The sequence below is a fragment of the Meles meles genome, chromosome 16 (genome assembly GCF_922984935.1).
Source record: "Meles meles chromosome 16, mMelMel3.1 paternal haplotype, whole genome shotgun sequence".
Taxonomy (NCBI): Eukaryota; Metazoa; Chordata; class Mammalia; order Carnivora; family Mustelidae; genus Meles; species Meles meles.
In genome coordinates this window covers 59,159,957-59,177,942 of record NC_060081.1, presented here as the reverse complement: position 1 = coordinate 59,177,942, position 17,986 = coordinate 59,159,957, and the positions used below count along the sequence as shown (strand labels likewise).

The 17,986-nt window shown below is 40.2% G+C and overlaps 1 protein-coding gene across 2 annotated transcripts in view; it reads right to left on the bottom strand.

Annotated features, from left to right (window-relative positions):
- Nucleotides 1-17,986, bottom strand: part of ACSS2 (acyl-CoA synthetase short chain family member 2) — a 46,606-nt gene that overhangs the window by 13,631 nt on the left and 14,989 nt on the right. The gene's annotated exons all lie outside the window — the stretch shown is intronic.

Here is a 17,986-nt window from a genome sequence, read left to right as displayed (position 1 = left end):
TGAGGGTGAGCTGTCTGCCGTCACACCTTGAACTGACTGGTCAGACACTCTGGTCTTTTAAATTTTTTTTATATACAAGCTATGTGTCATTGGAAGATGCAGTGTCCATCTGTGAGCCTCATTAGGTTTGTAAAATGGGATGATGGTCCCTTCTCTTCCATCATAGGGATGTATTAAGGAGAAATGATATCACAGATGTGTTTCTTCCTGAGCACAGTGTAAAGACTGCATTGGTGTTATTCAAAGTGGGGGCTCCGGATCACTTGCACCCAAGGGAACTTATTAAAATGTAGATTCCTGAGCCCTAACTCAGACCTACTGAATCAGAATCACGGAGTCCAAGAATCTACCTCTTTATTACAAGTTGGTATAAAGATTCAGTTGGTGATTTTTTTTAAAGATTTATTTATCTATTTTAGAGACAGAGAGAGAGAAAGAGCATGAGCAGGGCGAGGGGTAGAGGGAGAGCAAATCTCAAGCAGACTCTGCACTTATTGTGGAGCCAACGCAGGGCTTGATCTCATAACCCTGAGCTCACAACCTGAGCCAAAACTAAGAGTCAGATGATCAACTGACGGGCACCATCCAGGTGCCCCTCAGTTGGTGATTCTGATACAAATTTAAAGGTTCAGTGGTGACTGGGTGGCTCAGTCGGTTAAACGTCTAATTCTTGATTTCTACTCAGGTCATAATCTCCTGGTTGTGAGACTGACCCCTATGTTATCGGGTTCCATGCCAGGCAGGAAGCCTGCCCAAGATTCTTTCTTTCCCTCTCCCCCAACCCCTTCCTTCTTCCCTTCTCTAAAAAAGTCCCAGAATCACTACACTTTTATCATCTTATTTCTGTCTACCTCCTCAGCTTTCCCTCCCATTCCTTCCTAGGTTTCAGCCTAGTTTCCTCCACATTGGCTTACTCAACAACTACTATGTGCTATATACATGTATAGAAATAAGGCACCAATGAACAAAACAAGCAAGATCCCTGACAACATGGAGTTTATATTCCAATGACAGTACAAAAATTATACAAGTAACAAATATAGCCAAGATAATTTCAGATGATAAGCATTATGAAGGATATAATGAATGATAGAATGAGTGACTAATTAGAAATACTTTATTATTTTTTTATTAAAGATTTTTTTTATTTGACAGAGAAAGAGATCACAAGTAGGCAGAGAGCCAGGCAGAGAGGGAGGGGGAAGCAGACTCCCCACTGAGTAGAGAGCCTGATGTGAGGCTCAATCCCAGGACCTTGAGACCATGACCTGAGCCAAAGGCAGAGGCTTAACCCACTAAGCCACCCAGGCACCCCTGAAAATACTTTTTAAAAAGACATTTTAAGGAACTTTCTTGACTATATGTGAATATTTAATAACCCCTGGTTTTTTTTTAATTTTATGATTATATATAATATATATACTACATATATACAAATGGTACCACAACAAAAGATATGTAAGAGAAGTGTCCCTCCCACCCCTACTCCCCAATCACCCTGCCAATTGGCAACCACTGTTCATTCTATATTGTGTAACTTTCCAGAAACAGTCAATATGCAGACAGGACCACTCCTAATAGGTTGGAGGGTGTAAAGCAACTGAACTAATGTGGACTGACCAAGATAATCACTTTGGAAGAAGATTACACCGTTAGCATCTTTCATAAGATCCTTCGGATATCACTGAAGATGGAAATTTAAAAACCAAATTTAAAAAACTGAATTTTAGGGGCGCCTGAGTGGCTCAGTGGGTTAAAGCCTCTGCCTTCAGCTCAGGTCATGATCCCAGAGTCCTAGGATCGAGCCCTGCATCGGGCTCTCTGCTCGGCGGGGAGCCTGCTTCTCTCTCTCTCTGCCTGCCTCTCTGCCTACTTGTGATCTCTGTCTGTCAAATAAATAAATAAAAAATCTTAAAAAAAAAAAAAAGAAAAACTTTATTTAAAGAAGCATTACATATATGTATTTATGGTTACATATTCTTGGTTTTTCTATACAAATGATGGTATACAATATACACCATTGTGTATAGTGTTTTTTTATTGAGTAAAATGTACATCCAATAAACTATATGAATCTTAAGTATAGAGCTCAGTCATCTTGCTTTTTAAAAAATTTAATATACCTTGATATAATTCTTCATTAAGCCTTATAGTGCTGTTTCTTTTTCTTTGTCATCTGCATAATGTTCCACAGTGTGTATGTGCCATAGTTTATCTAACAAATAAATGCTTCAATGAATATCTTTATTCAAATGTCATTTTACTCACTTGCAAATATATCTGTAGGATGAATTACAAGAAATAAAACTGTTGGGTCAAAGGATATGTACATTTTAAATATTAATAAACATTAGAGGATAACTACTTTAAATAATGGTCCCAGAAGGCCTCCCCCCGGGGAAGTGATGCTTGAGCTAAAAGACCCAAGTAGGGGTGCCTGGGTGGCTCAGTGGGTTAAAGCCTCTGCCTTCAGCTCAGGTCGTGATCTCAGGGTCCTGGGATTGAGCCCCGCATCCAGCTCTCTGCTCAACGGGGAGCCTGCTTCCTCCTCTCTCTCTGCCTGCCTCTCTGTCTACTTGTGATCTCTGTCTGTCAAATAAATAAATAAATAAAATCTTTAAAAAATACTAAAAATAAAAAATAAAAGACCCAAGTAATGAGAAGTAGTCCATCATATGAATTCTTGAGAAGGGCATCCTGGGCAGAAATTTGGAAAGGCAATGAGGCAGTAAAGAGTTTGGCCTATTCAAAGATCAGTAAGGAAGCCAGCATGGCTGGAGCATAGTGAACAAGAAGAAAGGTAAGAATGAGAGTTAAGTAGCAGCCAGATCACATAGGGCCTTGTAGTATTGGTAAGAAGCTTGAATTTTATTTTAAGTGGGTTCCTCCTGGTTTCCTACACACTTCTGATCATGCCATTGCCCCTGCTCAGTATCCTTTCCCCTTACCTTCTGGCACCAAAACCACATAGCCCTCCCTAAATACTGCAGGCCATTGCTCTCCCTCTCTTTCCTTACTACCCAGAGTACTCAAGAAAGAGGTAACTAAAACCCAGAAAGATGTAGTAGGTTGGCCAAGGTCAAATAATAAGTGGAAGACCCAAGAATAGATCTTCACAGGTCTTCTCATTTCAAGGCACAACTCTTTTGCCTCACAGTGTGAAGGACAGGGACTAGCAGGGAAACCCGGCCTTGGAGGTTACACAGAAGATTATCAGCCTCTTTCCAGCTCCTAGCTTGATGAGTCAGTTACTATCCTCTCGTTGGCTTAGCCTCCTAGGGCTAAGAGGAGCCAAGCACAGAGAGCTCTCTAAAATGAGAAGGAACACAGAGAGAGGAAGCTGGCAAATGGCCCTGAATGCCAGAGGCAAAAAGCCATTTCCTTAACTGGCCCACTGATAAGTGCCACAGAAACTTCAGAACATCTCGTTACAGCTAAATGCCAACATATACTACATACCCCTGCACACATATCCCCATATGTGTACCACATACTAGCTCACCTATGTGCACTTGTATGCATAAAATCACATATACTAATATACAAAAACTGTACACATAAAAGCTGCCCATTTGTACACAGAGGCAAATGAGAAATATATGGACCTAAGACTCAAACATGGGCCTGCATCTGCATCTGCAAGTACATGCACCATACTTATGTACCCACCTATGTGCACAGCTTGCCCCTCCCAAAACACTAGCAAATCTTTGTTTTATTTGCTTCATTTCCATTATTTGAAATTATCTCATGTGTTTTATTAGCTTATATATTACCTGTGTCTTTTATTAGAATACAAGCTCCATGGTATTAGAGAATTGTCTGTCTTGTTCACTACTAATACATCCCTAGAACCTAGAATAGAGCCTGGTACAGAAGGTATACAGGAACAGATAAGCATAAACCTATTTAAGAACTGCTTACTTGAGCCCACTTCTAGTTACACACACACACGCACACCCCACAGTGTACATTCCTCTCCCAGGCTCTGGGCTCAAGCTATGCATTATTGATATAGGCACCTTACTTCTTCCAGTGTCTTCTTTCTCCGACATACACACCAAGCTGGGGCCCCTGGCTCATTAGGAGAAGGAGGTAAACAGAATACTAGCCTACTACAAGCTCCCAAGCCCTCTAGGATTTTAAGAAAATTTTTTAAAAGATTTTATTTATTTATTTGCCAGAGAGAAAGCTCATGTGAGAGAGCGAGAGTACAAGAAGGGGGAGCGGCAGGCAGAGGGAGAAGCAGGCTCCCTGCTGAGTATCAGGACCCTGGGATCATGACCTGAGCCGAAGGCAGGCACTTAACAGACTGAGCCACCCAAGTGCCCTGGATGTATGTTAAGAATTTTTAAAAGAAAAAAAAAAAAAAAAAGAATTTTTAAAAGAACATTCAGTTTAGTTTCTTAACTCCAAAGAGATCCAAAGAGGCCATTTAAGGTGCTCAAGGTCACATGGTGGGTTGTAGCACAGAAGATCTCACTTTCCTTATGATCAATCAGTACTACCTTTTTTACATTTATTGTGGCTTTATATTTCCCATTACACCTTGGGTTCTTGGAGGCAGGATCATGTCCTCTTCCTCTCAATCTCCTCCAAGTTCAGTTGGCACAATAAGTACTCTAAAGTACTCATGGTTCATTTCTATGATTCTATAAAGTACTCATGGTTCATTTCTATGATTCATGGTTGAGTCATAGAAAACCTAATAACTGATTAATGACTGAGAAGACTGGGACTCCCCTTTTCTATGAAGGACAGTCACTATATTGGAGATATTAGTTCCCTAGACTAGCAGAGAAGTAAAGCATAGGACAGGAGGAAAGAGCTGGGGGGGAAATAGGTGGGAAAAGCTAGTTTCTTCATAGAAACAGAGGGCAGGATCTAACCTGGTGGGTCAGGCCTTCTAGAGGAGAAAAACCCAGATGAGGAAGCAGTCAAACCTATTATGACAGAACACATTGAACTGAGCTGTTTAGCCTGGAGAAGAGAAGATACTGAGATATGTGACAGCAAGTCTCAGTATCTGTATCTTTGTTGCTTCCACTCTGGTTCAGGCCACCTTCATCTCTTGTTTGGATGACAACAATGGTCCCAAACTGGTCTCCCACTTCATTCTTACCCTCTTCCAATCCATACATCATCTGGAATAATCTATTAAAAATCGTACCACCTCCTGCTTAAAATCCTTTAGTGGTTTTCATTACATGTAGAAGGAAATCCAAACTTCTCCTATGCCTTGTATCTTCTCCAGCTCATCTTGTTCTGTTGTCCCATTTTGCTCAACAGACTCCAAACACATTATTAGCCTTCCTATTGATAGAATATGCCATGTTCTTCCCCAATTTTTTCAAATGGTTTGCTCTATGTCATGCTTCAGATCACTCTAAGTAGCATTAGCCCTTCCTTTTATTCTTCATCACAACACTGTTTATTTTTTTTAAGATTTTATTTATTTATTAGAGAGAGAAAGAGAGAGAGGGAGAGGGAGAGTGCACAAGCAGGTGGAGTAGGAGAGGGAGAAGCAGGCCTCCCACTGAGCAGGGAGCCAATGCGGGGCTCGATCTCAGGACCCGGGATCACGACCTGAGCTGAAGGCAGACGCTTAACAACTGAGCCACCCAGGTGCCCCTGTTTATTTTTTTCATAGCATTTTTCTCAAACTATAATTGTATTATTATTTATTTTTCTAATTGTCCATCTCTCCTACTAGACTATGTTTTGCACAGACCAAATTGGTATTGTTCATTGCTGAATCCCCAATGCCTTGCAAAGAAACCTGTATATAGTCAGTGCTCAGTAAATATTTGCTGAATAAATGAATGAACCTTAACAATTATTATGGGAAAGAAGAAGACCAGTGTTACATAACTATAAATCAAAGAGGTGGGTCAATTAGGAGATTTCAGTATAAGGAAAGTCTTTCTGTCAGAACTGTCCAATGATAGAAGGTATTCCTTCAGGAGCTTCCTAACTCTGGAGATACATAGAATCTGGGATTTCCAGGGATACTAAAGAGCAGACTCCAAGACATGACTGGGACCACCAAGCAAGGCCAATATGTCTCAAAGCATGATCACACAGTCTTAATAATGCAAACTCCCCCGAAGAGTTGCTGAATAGGATTGTACAGACTGGGCCAGGGAAACCCTGATACCTACTAGATCCTTCTCCAGGGAATGGGGACCTTAGAATTCTCATTTTATAAGCAACCCATGTGATTCATGTTTTCGGAAGTTTGAGATCACCTTTAAGGCTCTACCAACTTTGAGATTCTTTGATTATGTAAAATTAAAAAAAATGTGAAATAATGTGTTCTATGAATCGTAAAGCGCTGCACAAATGTAAGGCACTCAGATGTAGGTATGCCCTCAAGTCACTTTCCCTTTCACCAAGGGAAGAGGGAGTGGGAGCAACATAACTTTACCAAGTAGCAGACTAATGTTCCCTCTGGGTACTCCTGCCCTAGTCACAGCAAAGAGGGAAAAGGGCTGGAGGAGGAGGTAAGAGGAGGCACACCCCAAAGACTAAATCATAAATCACTTAGAATGCCAGAGGAGGACAGGGCTTTCAATGACCACTACCCTTATTTACAGATGAGAAACCTAATACACAGATGGGAAGTGATGGCCTCAAGGTTACTTAACACATTAGTAGCTCCATTATTCTAAAGCAGTGCTATCTAACATAGTAGCCACAAGCTACATATAGCTATTGAACACTTGAAATATGGCAGAAGAACTAAATGTTTATTTAATTTTAATTATTTTAAATATTAGTAGTCACCTGTGTCTAGTCATACTATCTAAATGTCTAGTCTAGGCAGTCTCCTCCTAAATGACATGGCCTCCAAAAGGAGGATTTTTTTTCCCCAAAGCCAGAATTAGCAAGGAAGAAAATCAAAGTGCAGGTGTCCTGAGAACTATAGAGTTGAAGTCCACCAAGGACGGATTTTAGTATACTTGTAGTCACCCAAGAGAATTAAAAACATATACACCTACAAAAGCTTGTACACAAATGTTCATAGCAGCATTATTCATGATATTAAAAAGAGAAAACAATCCAGATATCCATCAACTAAAGAATGGATAAATAAAATGTGGTATATCTATACCCTGGAATATTATCTAGCATAAAAAGGAATGAAACACTAAGTCAATCAGAGAAAGACAATTATCATATGATGTTACTGATATGTGGAATTTGAGAAACAAGGCAGAGGATCACAGGGGAAGAGAGGAAAAAATGAAACAAATGAAACCAGAGAGAGAGAGATAAACCATAAGAGATTCTTAATCTCAGGAAACAAACAGGGCTGCTGGAGTGGAGGGAGATGGGAGGGAAGAGGTGGCTGGGTGATGGGCACTGGAGAGGTGTGTGTTATGGTGAGTGCTATGTATTGTATAAGACTGATGAATCACAGACCTGTACCTCTGAACAAGTAATACATATGTTAGTGAAAAATCTATTTTAAAAAATAATAAATAGGGGCGCCTGGGTGGCTCAGTGGGTTAAAGCCTCTGTCTTCGGCTCAGGTCATGATCCCAGGGTCCTGGGATCGAGCCCCGCATCGGGCCCTCTGCTCAGAGGGAAGCCTGCTTCCTCCTCTCTCTCTGCCTACTTGTGATCTCCGTCTGTCAAATAAATAAAAAAGTCTTTTAAAAAAATAAATTAAAAAATTTAAAAAGGAAAGGAATGAAGTAGGGGCACCTGGGTGGCTCAGTCATTAAGCATCTGTCTTCAGCTCAGGTCATGATCCCAGGGTCCTGGGATCAAGCCTGCATCAGGCTCCCTGCTCAACGGAAAGCCTGCTTCTCCCTCTCCCACTCCCCCTGCTTGTGTTCCCTCTCTCGCTGTCTCTCTCTGTCAAATAAATAAAGTCTTTAAAAAATAATAATATAAAATAAAAAATAAAAAAAGGAATGAAGAACTAATACATGCTATGGCACTTGTTGAACCTTTAAAAGATTATGGTAAGTAAAAAAACCTAGAAAAAAAGGCCACATCTTGTATGATTCCACTTATATGGAATGTCCAGAATAGTCAAAGCCATAAGACAGAAAATAGATTAGTGGTTGCCCAGGGCTACAGTGGGCAAAGTTGGAGGAAAATGAGGAGTGACTGCTAATGAATATGGGGTTTCTTTTTCGGTGGTGAAAATGTTCTAAAATTGGATGTGACAAGGGTGCCTGCATGGCTCAGTCTAGGGAACCTGCCTTCGGCTCTGGTCACGATCCCAAGGTCCTGGGATCGAGCTTCGTGTCAAGCCCTCTACTCAGCAGAAGCCTGCTACTCCCTCTCCCTACTTGTAATTTCTCTCTGTGTCAAATAAATAAAGAAAATCTTTAAAAAATAAATAAAATAAAATAGGTCACGATGGTGATTGCACAACTCTGTGACTATACCAAAAATCATTAACTTTTACACTTAAATTGGGTAGGATGCATGGTATGAATTATATCTCAAATTTTAAAATTTTGTGATTTTGATTAGAATTGCAATAACATACAGATTAATCTGGAAAAACAGACATCTGTACAAATCTTCCTTTCCAGAAGTTTGCCTCTTAGCACTATTCATTTATTCATTCATTCATACTGTTCATTCATTCATTCATTCTCTTTCTATTTGCCTAAATATTTGGCACTTACTTATTTTAATGTTATAGTCATATGTATGCATCTGTTTACTTCACTGGACTATAAGTTCCTTAAAGGCAGACAAGACATATTTTTATCTTTTTCCTCCTCAGTGCTTAGCACATAATTTGACACACAGTGGGTACTTAATATACAATTGTGAAATAAATGGGTACAAGAATGAATGAATGAATGAATGAGGTTCTCTGCTCATATGACCAGCCAGATCCAGGCTAATCAGAGTGAGGAAACATGAAAAGAAAGGGGATTATAGAGGATACAAACAAAGTAGATAGATGCTAGACAGGCAGGGGGAAATGGCAGACACAGAGGGAGATGAGGGAGAAGAATGTAAAACTCACAGAATGGGATTTGGAAAAATATCAAGAAAAATTTCTTGAGCCCCTGCACTGGGCTCAGTTCTGGACTCTGCCATGGGAGAGATAGCAATAAGCCTCTAGAGTTAAGGTTCAGGTTGTGGGACTTGTGCATTGCAATCTAGGCTATTATTGCATCCTGTCCTCATGCCAGCTGTTTTCAGGCTTTGATCCAGGAACCTTGTGCCTGTTCCCCTTGGCCTAGGTGGCTTTGGTGCCAGTTGGATTCTGCAACTCTTCTCTGTTGACAAGGCAGACCTAGGTCAGTATAGAAGGTAACCCTTTCCCACTGCTTACATACCTACTTCCAGGAGGGAAATCATATACACTCATTCCTTCCATACTATGCCCCTTGCTAGCCTTACCCAAAACAAGTGAATGAGGGCAATCCTCTCAGATCCTTTATTATCACAGCATTTGGAACATTGCCTAAAACAGAAATATGCCTAGAGCAGAAAAAGAAAGTGGAAGGAACAGCCAAGGGCACTGTTTTATATGTACATCAGGTGTCTCAATTTTGACACATGCAAAAATATTTATTACAATGGTTCTTTGTTATTTAGGTAAATAGCATGGTTGAAATCATTAGTTTTCATGGTAGGGTACTCTATTCCTATGGGTAGTCGAGCAGGAAAAGTTTTAAAACTGTCCAGATTCTCAACTTCGATATGTAATCTTTCCTAACACTGATCTGTCTGCGTTGGTTCTCCTTTCTCACTTTCTCCTTCACAAATATACTTCTCCCATGTTATTAAAAAAAAAAAAAAATGGGGCGCCTGGTGGGCCTTTGGCTCAGGTCACGATCCTGGGGTCCTGGGATTGAGCCTCGAGCCCCACCTTGGACTACCTGCTCAGCAAGGAGTCATCTTCTCCCTACCCCTCCCACTGCCTGTGCACTCTCTCTCTCTCCCTCAAATAAATAAATAAAATCTTTAAAAAATAAAAATAAAAAAATTTTAAAATGCCATCTCTCTCTCATCCCAAACATTTTATCTATACCACACCAAGAAACAAACAAAAAAACACCCCTCCAGAGTGCCAAAGGGACAATTTGAGAACTGTAACCTCAGAGGAAAAGGCTTCCAAGAGAGCAAATCAGAGATCTTTCTTAAGAAATCTATGCTGGGGGCGCCTGGGTGGCTCAGTGGGTTAAAGCCCCTGCCTTCGGCTTAGGTCAGGATCCCAGGGTCCTGGGATCGAGCCCCGCATCGAGCCCCGCATCGAGCCCCACATCGAGCCCCGCATTGGGCTCTCTGCTCAACAGGGAGCCTACTTCTTCCTCTCTCTCTCTGCCTACTTGTGATCTTTGTCTGTCAAATAAATGAATAAAATCTTTTAAAAAAAAAAAAAGAAATCTATGCTGAAAGGAGTAACATTTTAATTTACCCAGGTGACAAACTCATGGTAACACTACTTGCCTTACTTGTCTTAGAATTATAATTCAGAAGTTAAATCGTTATCATATTTATTTTACTTGAAAAAGAAGTTGGGCATTTTCTAACAAAGTAAATCTCATTTGGCTGATTGTTAGTGAGAATTTGCTATGCAAATTAGGTTATATGGTGGACATTTTCTATAGATAATATGAGCTAAATTTGCCGTTCTAAGCTTTCAAGAAAGATATATGAAATATATATATATGTATACAATATAAAACACATTGGAAATTAGATTTTTTGCAGTTATTACTTTTTTAAAGATTTATTTGAGAGAGAGAGCATGCATGCATTCGAGTGCATGCACACGAGCTCAGGAGAGGGGCAGAGAGAGAGAAAGAAGCAGGCTTCCTGCTGAGCAAGGAGCCGGAGATGGGGCTTGATTCCAGGACCCTGGGATCTTGACCAGAGTTGAAAGGAGACACTTAACCAATTAAGCCACCCAGGTGCCCCATTTTTTTTTTGCAATTATTTTATCTTATGATAATGTTTAGATGTGTAAAATGTGTAAAGAGTTAAAAAAAAAAAAGAGTTAAGTAATTTTTCAAAACTCTTTTAGTTTTTCTCTTTATATAATTTTTAAAGTTGAAGACCACTAATCTACAAAATTATTTTTCTGGAGCACCTGGGTGGCACAGTTAGTTAAGCATCCAACTCTTGGTTATGGCTTAGGTTGTGATCTCAAGGTCATGAGATCAAGCCCCATGTTGAACTCCATGGGCTCCTCACTCACCATGGAGTCTGCTTGAGATTCTCTCTCCCTCTCCTCTTCCCCTCCTGCTCATGCTCTCTCTCTAAAATAAAACAAAACAAACAAATAAACAAACAAATATTTTTAAAGGTATGCTGCCACTGCCCACCACATCTGAAGAGGATATAAAAATACAAGTCGGAAGTCTTATCCTTTGGAGATTCTGATTTGATAGGCTGGTAGGGTCCAGGAATCTGGATTATTAACAAGGATCCTCAGATAATTATTTGGAGTCACCAGACCTAGATTTATTGTTTACCCCTAATTCAATGTATGAATTTACACAAAATTTCCCCTTTCTCTGAGCCTCAGTTTCCTTCTCCATAAAGTATTAGAGGGGAGGAGGGAGAAGACTGGTATTAGACTGGATAATTTCTAATGTATCTTGGACTCCTTGATTCTCATTACTTCCTTTCAGAGACAGGAGAACGGACCCTAAAAGGCAGTTGCAGAGAAAAGAGGTTTAAGTTACATAGCAGGCAGGGGGCAGTGGAGAGAACAAACTTAGCTGAGATAGAGACAAATAGAAGTAAATAAAATAAAAGTAAGGGGCACCTGGGTGGCTCGGGTCATGATCTCAGGATTATGGGATCAAGCCCCACATTGGGGTCTGCATTCAGCATGGAGTCTGGTTGAGATCACCTCTCCCTTCCCTCTACCTCTCCCCCTGCTCGTGCTTGCGTGCATGGGTGCGCGCGTTTTCTCTCTCTCTCTCTCTCTCTCTCTCTCTCTCTCTCTGTCTTAAATAAATAAATAAATAAAGTCTTTTTTAAAAAAAGTAATAAAACCTGACCTGCCTGTCTCACATGGTATCTCTGTAGCTCAAATAAGAATTCAGCTAATTCCTTACACGAGTATGGAATAAAACTACATTAGAGGATAATTCTTTACCTGATCCTGACAGCTACTTTAGCAATACTTAGAGCACGTATAATTATCCCCACTTTAAAGATCCAAGAAATCCAGAGGAACTGGCTTGCCAAGGCTAACAGTGGGATTAAGGAAAATCTATAACTAGGTTCCAGGTTTCTGACTTCCAGGCTAGTGTTGGTTCAACTACACCAATTTGGAGTGTATCGAAATGGACATTGAGAAGACTCTTTTCTTTTTTTTTTAAATTTTTTTATTTGACAGACAGAGATCACAAGTAGGCAAAGAGGTGGGGGTGGAGGGGGGAGGGGAGTGGGGGGGTTGGGCAGGGGAAGCAGGCTCTCTGCTGAGCAAAGAGCTTGATGTGGGGCTCGATCCCAGGACCCTGGGATCATGACCTGAGCCGAAGGCAGAAGCTTTAACCCACTGAGCCACCCAGGCATCCCAAGAAGCCTCTTTTCTAAGAATCTCCAGGAACACTATGAGAAGGAGTGAAGGAGACTCTCATCCACTTTGAGCTTTAGCCCGTGGTCAAGATCATGCATACCACAGTCTCTTCAATATCCTGAGAACTTCCTCAAAGACCTAAAACCTCTGGCAAGGATGCCTACATATGTCTACCTTCATAATCTTTGGCAGTGCTCAAGTGTCACAGAAGGACTTGTACAGTCATTTGTTCTTAGAGACATGATCCCCATTCGCAGAAATAAGGCAAAATACACTGTCTCCAACATTTTCTTCCTGAATAAAATTCCAGTTCACTGGCAAAAATCTTGCCCCACCCTCCCAGAGTGTGAGCTCCATGAGGATAAGGACCAGATCTCTTTTGTTTATTGCTATGTCCAAGCACCTAATATATGCCTGGCTCATATAATAAATATCTATACATTAATTTTTTAAGAGCCTGCTGCTAGGAGCACCTGAGTGCCTCAGTGGGTTGAGCCTCTGCCTTCAACTCAAGTCATGATCTCAAGGTCCTGGGATCAGGCTAGGCATCTGGCTCACTGCTCAGCAGGGAGCCTGCTTCCCCCTCTCTCTCTACCTGCCTCTCTGCCTGCTTGTGATTTTTCTATCTGTCAAATAAATAAATAAAATCTTAGAAAAAAGAAAAACCTGCTGCTAGAAGCTAGTAGACTGTCCATGGAGCATAGCTATCTGTAAGTTGGATCCTTACCTAACAGCAGTGAATCAAGGACCTAAGTTTAATACCTAAAACAATGAAATTCTTAGAAGAAAACATAAGACAAAAATTTCACGACACTGGATTTGGCAATGATTTCTCAGCTATGACCCCATAAACACAGAAAACAAAAGAAAAAATAGACATTGGACTTGATAAATTTTTAAAATTTTGTGTATCAAAAAACACTATCCCCATGGTAAAAAGGCAACTCCTAGCATGGGAGAAAAGATTGGCAAATCATGTATCTCATAAGGGATTAATATCCAAAGTATATAAATAACTCCTAAAGATCAGTAACAACAAAAACAACACAATTAAAAAATGGGCAGAGGGCTTGAATAGACAATTCCCCAAAGAAGACATACACATTGCCAATAAGCACATGAAACATCACTAATTATTAGAGAAATGCCAACCAAAACTACAATGAGATACCTGTATTAACAAGTGAATAAGGGCAGCGCTCTCAGATCCTTTATTATCACAAGCTCCCTAATGCATAAAGTTCATACTGTTCAGCCATATCCTGGGTTCCTCCAGGGTCTGGCCCAATTTTAAGTGATCAAATTCAGCCATGCTCTTTCTTTTAGGCCCATCTTCAGCTCCAGATGAAGCTCTCTCAGCCCCTGGGCAGGAATACTTCAATGACAGGGAAATGAATGGACAGGGCAAGAGCTCAGGAAAACTGGGTTTCAAGTCAAGCTTTGCTACTTCTTTTTTTTTTTTTTTAAGATTTTATTTATTTATTTGAAAGATCGAGATCACAGGTAGGCAGATAGAGAGGAAGGGAAGCAGGCTCCCTGCTGAGCAGAGAGCCTAGATGTGGGGCTCAATCCCAGAACCCTGGGATCACAACCTGAGCCGAAGGTAGAGGCTTTAACCCACAGAGCCACCCAGGTGCCCCAAGCTTTGCTCCTTCTTAAAACATGAAACCTTTTACAAATTATTTTACTTCTCTGGGCCTTAGGTGCTTCAACTGTAAATGAGGGAACTATTTCAGTAAATGTGCTTTCTAGATATAGGTTTTATTATTCATTCTGGCTGAGAAGAGGAAATAGGGTTGGAAAGTGAGAACTGGGAAAACCTTCACAGAGAAGATGGCATTTCAGATGGTTATGAAAGAATAAGCAGGATTTAGACTGGTTCAGATAAGGAACAGACCAATTCAGGGAGATGGGAACAACATTAATTAGCTTAGATACGGAAGTGGAAAAGCACAGACCAGTCTACAGGCCAATACCAATCCCAAGTAATATTTTCAAGTACTGCTGGTGTTTTTTCATAAAGTTACACATATTTGATATAAAGGACTATATTTTGTGCTACATATTCTGCCTATTCTCATGCAGTTAAATTATCTTTATTCTTACTTGAGTGATAGTCATATTTGCAAAAAAATTCTTACTTCATAAAAATTTTAAACTACAAACTCTTTAGGAGGTCCCTGCTGAAATATTTGTGAAATTTTTAAAAATCTCCATCATTTGATATAAAATTAAATAGCAAACCAATTCAGTTTAGTCCTTAAGCTAATTTGGTGGGCTACAAGACTGAAAAGATAGAATGTTAAGGTCCTGAAAGTCAAATAAAGATGACTCTAGATTGAAGGACCTTTATCTTGCCCTCATCCAGCATCTGGATACAGATGAATTGTTGCAGCAAGTGTTACCTTCAAATAGAGATGTGCATAAGCAGCTCCTAGGCAGCTTTATGGATCTTGGCCAGAGTCAAGTTAACCCTTCAGACCTCACATTTGTTCCAGAGCCCACACTTGCTAATCAGTTTCAGCTCTTGATTGAGGGGATTTCCTAGAGGGTCTCCATGGAGCCACATAGGTTTTGTGACAAACCCAGTTCCTGACCACTATTGAGTTGGCTCTACTCTCCCATCGGTACCTAAGCATGGGTCCCAGTGACTGAGAAAGAGCTGTACTTGTAACTTTTTTATAAATTTAGGTACATTTCAAAACTTTAAAGATTGATAATATAGACTAGGGAGGGATCATAGATTGAATCCCAAATGCTGAGTTTAAGTTTTATTCTGCAAAGAAAAGCCGGAAAGTCCACTAGATTAAAGGTCCCTCCTCCATGTCAAAACTTTTTACCTACTAAATCCCAAGCCATGAAGGAATGGAAATGATCTTTGCCAGAGTGGTCACCTGACAATTGGTGGCTACTGCTTGTCATATCACAAATGAAATGGAATGAGAAGCTAGTCCTCACTTTCATAAGCTTAAAATCCTTTAACTAGAGAGATCCAAACCACCCACCATCTAAGGCCAGTCTTGGGGGACAGTGATCAAGGAAAACAAGAGAATGCCATTGCAGGAAAACATCAAAGGAATGCAAAAAGAAGTAAGTATGGTCAATCATCATTCCCTAGAATTGGTGGATTTTGGGCTAAGTTTGAGAAAAGAGTGAGAAAAGAGGCTAAGTGTGCATGAGAGGAAAGAAGGGCATTTCAGAAAGGATAGAAAAGTGATTGTGTGGCTGCTAGTCTTGAATCTCTCTGCCTAACAACGCCCTTGGACATGTGTGATATGTATGAGTATTAGCACCACTGCATAGTAATAAATCTTTACAGCATGTTTTCTTATCTTCCATCTAAGCTAATCCTCATGTTAATTTTTTGAGATAGGCAGGACAAGATTTGCTATCCCATTTGAAAGGTCTCGAAACTGAGGCTCAGAAGGGTGACATAATTTGCCAAAGGGCACAAAGCAATGGTTAGGACCTCTGCCTGCACATCCTCAGGCTAGCTCTCTTTTTTTTTTTTTAAGATATATATGATCAAGAGATTGATCTTTTCAAAATGTCTGATATGTCATACTTCTAACTGAAATTCTTTATTGGCTCCTTAGCACTTGTCAAAGCTGCAATTTTATATCTCTGTGTATGAAATACAAATTCTTAATCCTCCCCAAATCTTCTCCTCCCAGTCTTCTTCATTCTCCAATTCAAACTAATGAAAATTCCATTTTTCCAGATGCTCAGACAAAAAAATCTTTGAGATATTATTTTTTTTAAAAAGATCTGTTTATTTGAGAGAGAGCAGCAGAGGGAGAGAATCTCAAGCAGACCCCCACTGAGCACGAAGCCTAATGTAGGCCCCATGATCCATGAGATCACAACCTGAGCCGAAACTAAGAGTCGGACACTTTACTGACTGAGCCACCAGGCACCTTTGAGTCACCAGGCACCAAAAAAACCTTTGAGATATTCTCAACTCCATTCTCTTCTAGTCCACATCAAGTTCATCAGCAAATCCTACTGGCTCTGCCTTCAAAATATTCCAAAATCTAACCACTTTTCATAACCTCTACCCTTATCTCCATTTTTATATTTTTCTTGAACTACTGTCGGTGCCTGCTTACTGTCCCTTTGCCTTCACCCCACGCTCCTCATCCACTACTCTCAAGGTAGTGTGCAGACTACATATGGTATATATCCAGTAGAAAATTGTTTGGTGAGTGGATAAATGAGCACATCTCAGCTGATGAAAGGATGTTATTTCTTTGAGGTTTGCCCTTTAATGTCTTTAGCCTTATAAATTATAAAAAGTAGTCAACATTTCTAAAGCTATCCCTAAAACCTCAAAATAAACTACTGGTTAGACAAATGGCAAATTGAGGCCTGACTCACCACAAGTGGAAATCTGTCAAAGAAGCAAAGGCTATGTAAATAAGCATAGTGTCTACAACAGAGAATATAAGTGTTCTGTCCAGAACAAGTTACAATTGCAATGTGACTGGCCATATCACTTCCACTCTCTAAGCCTCAAGTTCCTCATCTGTTAAACAGTGTTGTAAACCATACCAGGGTTCAAAAAAAAAAAAAAAAAAGGAACGAACATATAAGTACAGTATAAAGGAGACAGTTTATCATTAGAATAAATAGAAAAATCTTAGGTATTGTAGGACATTGTAAGTTGGATGGTAGAATATGGCTGTCAATGGGGCTAATGTAATCTTAGATTGTAAAGTTAGAATAAAGAAGGGTAATAGTTCCCTGCCCAAGGCAGACCATAGCTAGAATACTTCATTAGAGATATTGACCAACTACAGTGTATCCAGAGGAGACTGACATGGTTGATAAAGGAGTTGTTCAGGAAACCGTATCATATAAGAAATCTGGGAATGTGGACTCAGTATTATCTCATCCATAAAATAAGAACACTAGACCAGATTAGGGGTTTTCAAACAGAGCTTTACAAATCACTAGATGTCCCACATATATAGCTTACAGGGACCTCAGTGACAGTGAAAGCGACCTGGTGAAGAAGCCAAAAGAATGTGGTTCTGGTCTTTTCATTCATGCTTCAACCAGATTAACTCTGCTCTCACCTTTTTCAGGTGATAATATTTCTTGGTAATAATGATAAAAATAGCTAACACACTGTTTACCAAGCAGTAAGCCCTTTACACAGATTATTCCAACTATTCTTCACAACAATCTATGTCATAGAAACTGCTATTATTCCCATTTATAGATAGGAAAATAACAGAGGTTTAAAGAGGCGAGGCAGAGCACTTGGGTGGCTCAGTCGGTTGGGCAGCTGCCTTTGGCTCAGGTCATAATCCCAGGGTCCTGGGATACAGTCCCATGTTGGGCTCCCTGCTCAGTGGAGAGTCTGCTTCCTTCTCCCTCTGCTCTTCCCCCTGCTCATGTGCTCTCTCTCTCAAATAAATAGTCTTTAAAAAATAAAAAATTAAAAGGGAAGCAACTTGCCTA